Here is a 3,706-nt window from a genome sequence, read left to right on the forward strand (position 1 = left end):
CATGTCCATGACGTCCTCCACTCCCTTCTTTCCCTGGCCCAGGATCCTTGCTCCTCCTGGGCCCGCTGCTTGGTCCGTTGGTGGTGGGTAGTTCTGTCACGTTCGTCGTAAGGATGGGACGAAGGCGCAGCGGGAATGTGTATGCTCATCTTCCTTTATTACGAAGAAAACCAAAACAAACACTTAACCTGTTTAGGATAGGGGGCAGTATTTTCACGGCCGGATAAAAAACGTACCCGATTTAATCTGGTTATTACTCCTGCCCAGAAACTAGAATATGCATATAATTGTTTGATTTGGATAGAAAACACCCTAAAGTTTCTAAAACTGTTTGAATGGTGTGTCACGTCCTGGCCAGTATAAGGGTTAATTGTTATTGTAGTTTGGTCAGGACGTGGCAGAGGGTATTAGTTTTATGTGATTCGGGGTGGTGTGTTTGTTGTAGGGGATTTGATTTGTGTATTCCGGGGTTTTTGGGCACTGTTCCTTGTTATGTATGTCTATGATTGATCTAGCTGTTGTATGTCTATGTGTGGTCAATTGGGGTTGGGACTCTCAATTGAAGGCAGGTGTTGTCCATTTGCCTTTGATTGAGAGTCCCATATATTAGGGTGTGTTTGTATGTGTCTTTTGTGGTAGATTGTTTGTGTGCACTGCGTTTGTTTGAGCCTGCCACACTGTTGCCGTTGTAAGTACTGTTTATTGTTGTTTTTGTTCAAGTGGATGCTTTACATGTTTTCTTTAATAAACATGAGTGTCCACAATCCCGCTGCATATTGGTCTTTTCCGCAACACGATGAAAACCGTGACAGAATCTCCCACCAAACCAGGACCAAGCAGCAGAGGAACGAGGAGGAAGGATGGACATGGGCCGAGTTAAGGAGGAGCGTTTCCAGGGCGATGGAAGAGTTTAGGAAATTCGAGAGTCAGCCCCAATAATTTTTTGGGGGGGGCACAAGGGCAGTTTTGCGGGGCAAGAATGGAGCCCCAGGCCAGCTCCCCGCACTAGCCTGGAGGTACGTGTTCCCAGTCTGGTACGTCCAGTACCAGCACCACGCACCAGGCTTCAAGTGCGTCATCCCAGTCCGACGTCGCCAGAACTGCCTGTCAGTCAAGAGTCGCCAGAACTGCCCATCAGTCAAGAGTCGCCAGAACTGCCCGTCAGTCAAGAGTCGCCAGAACTGCCCGTCAGTCAAGAGTCGCCAGAACTGCCCGTCAGTCAAGAGTCGCCAGAACTGCCCGTCAGTCAAGAGTCGCAAGAGCCACCCACTAGTCAGGAGCTGCCAGAGTGGCCAGACTGCCCGGAGATGCCAGAGTGGCCAGACTGCCCGGAGATGCCAGACTGCCCGGAGATGCCAGAGTGGCCAGACTGCCCGGCGATGCCAGACTGCCCGGCGATGCCAGACTGCCCGGCGATGCCAGACTGCCCGGCGATGCCAGACTGCCCAGCGATGCCAGACTGCCCAGACTGCCCGGCGATGCCAGAGTGGCCCGACTGCCCCCCTGGGTCTGCCAGAGTGGCCCGACTGCCCCCCGGGTCTGCCAGAGTGGCCCGACTGCCTGGAACGGCCAGAACCGGAGTCTCCAGATTCAGTGATTTTTGCAATTCGTTCCAGTCATTGGCAGCAGAGAACTGGACGGAAAGGCGGCCAAAGGAGGAATTGGCTTTGGGGGTGACCAGTGAGAAACACCTGCTGGAGAGCGTGCTATGGGTGGGTGCTGCTATGGTGACCAGTGAGCTGAGATAAGGCGGGGCTTTACCTAGCAAAGACTTATGACCTGGAGCCAGTGGGTTTGTCGACAAATATGAAGCAAGGGCCAGCCAACGAGAGCATACAGGTCGCAGTGGTGGGTAGTATATGGGGCTTTGGTGACAAAACGGATGGCACTGTGGTAGACTGCATCCAATTTGCTGAGTAGAGTGTTGGAGGCTATTTTGTAAATGACATCGCCGAAGTCAAGGATCGGTAGGATAGTCAGGTTTACGAGGGTATGTTTGGCAGCATGAGTGAAGGATGCTTTGTTGCAAAATAGGAAGCCGATTCTAGATTTAATTTTGGATTGGAGATACTAAATGTGAGTCTGGAAGGAGAGTTTACAGTCTAACCAGACACCTAGGTATTTGTAGATGTCCACATATTCTAAGTCAGAACCGTGCAGAGTAGAGGTCGTCCGATTAATCGGAATGGCCGATTAATTAGGGCCGATTTCAAGTTGCTGGACGGGCGGGCAGGTGCTGGTAGCGATCATTTGAAAAGCAGGCATTTAGTTTTACTTGCATTTAAGAACAGTGGGAGGCCACGGAAGGAGAGTTGTATGGCATTGAAGCTCATCTGGGGGTTAGTTAACACAGTGTCCAAAGAAGGGCCAGAAGTATACAGAGTGGTGTCGTCTGCGTAGAGGTGGATCAGAGAATCACCTTGTAGTTTACCAATGAAATGGGTGGATGGTGAAGTAGACATACTTGGTATTCACATCTCATTTAATATAAATGAATTTACCACAATTAATTTCAATAGAAAGTCAGCTAAAATAGGTACGATTCTGCAACAATGGAGAGGTAAATACTTGTCTATTTATGGCAAAATCACACTGATTAATTATTTGGTCCTATCACAGTTTACTTACTTACTAATGGCACTGCCTACTCCAGATGACACATTTTTTAAATCATATGATCAAAAAATATTTCATTTTATTTGGAATGCTAAGCCAGACAAAAATTAAACGTGCCTATTTTTATAATGAATATGAGTTTGGGCGGCAAAAATGAATAAATATTAAAGCTTTAAACCTCTCACTAAAAGCTTCACTCATACATAAATTATACTTACACCCAAAATTATTCTTCAGTAGATTATTAAGAAAGGCTCATCCTTTGTTCAAAAATTGCCTTTTTGCATTCATACAGATTACAACTTCTCATTTCCGACGAATGTAAAATTACATTTTGTTTAAAGCAGTGCCCTTTCTTAAACAAGCCATACAAAGCTGGTTACAATTTCAGTTTTATTCTCCAGAAAAGATAGAACAAATATTACAACAAATGTTATGGTTAAACTCAAATATACTGATTAATAAAAAAACATTCTTTATGAAAATTTTTTGAATTTTTTTATTTTATTTATGAATGATATTATGAATAGAAATGGAGGAGTTATGTAACATATGCAGTTATCGAAAATTTTATATTTACATTTACGTCATTTAGCAGACACTCTTATCCAGAGCAACTTACAGTAGTGAACGCATACATTTCATAATTTTTTCTTTTTTTTTCTTTCTGTGCTGGCCCCCCGTGGGAATCGAACCCACAACCCTGGCGTTGCAAACACCATGTGTTGCAAACACCATGCTCTACCAACTGAGCTACAGTTAAGGCTATAAAAAATAAGGAGCGCTTCACGGATTTGCGTGTCATCCTAGGGGCCATGCTAATCTTCTCTGTAGCAATCCAATTTTAGTATATGTGCTGCCAAAGAAAATAATGGATAATAATATCTGCTCAATCCAAATTTACAACCAACTGATTGCAGCACTACCAAAAAAATGGAGGAGGCAAGTGGAAAAGGGAGCTTGCTTGCCTGCCATATATTAAAGATACAAATCGGCTGAAAGGAACTGGCATAAATACAAAAATATACTAGTTTCATCTGAGGACAAAAATGTTGACATCTGCGCCATACAGGTTGCAAAATAAATGTGA

The 3,706-nt window shown here is 44.8% G+C and overlaps 1 pseudogene; it reads right to left on the reverse strand.

Annotated features, from left to right (window-relative positions):
• Positions 1-3,386: 3,386 nt before the first annotated feature.
• Positions 3,387-3,484, reverse strand: LOC123729749 (uncharacterized; annotated as a pseudogene).
• Positions 3,485-3,706: the final 222 nt, after the last annotated feature.

The sequence above is a fragment of the Salmo salar genome, chromosome ssa22 (assembly GCF_905237065.1).
Source record: "Salmo salar chromosome ssa22, Ssal_v3.1, whole genome shotgun sequence".
Lineage (NCBI taxonomy): Eukaryota > Metazoa > Chordata > Actinopteri > Salmoniformes > Salmonidae > Salmo > Salmo salar.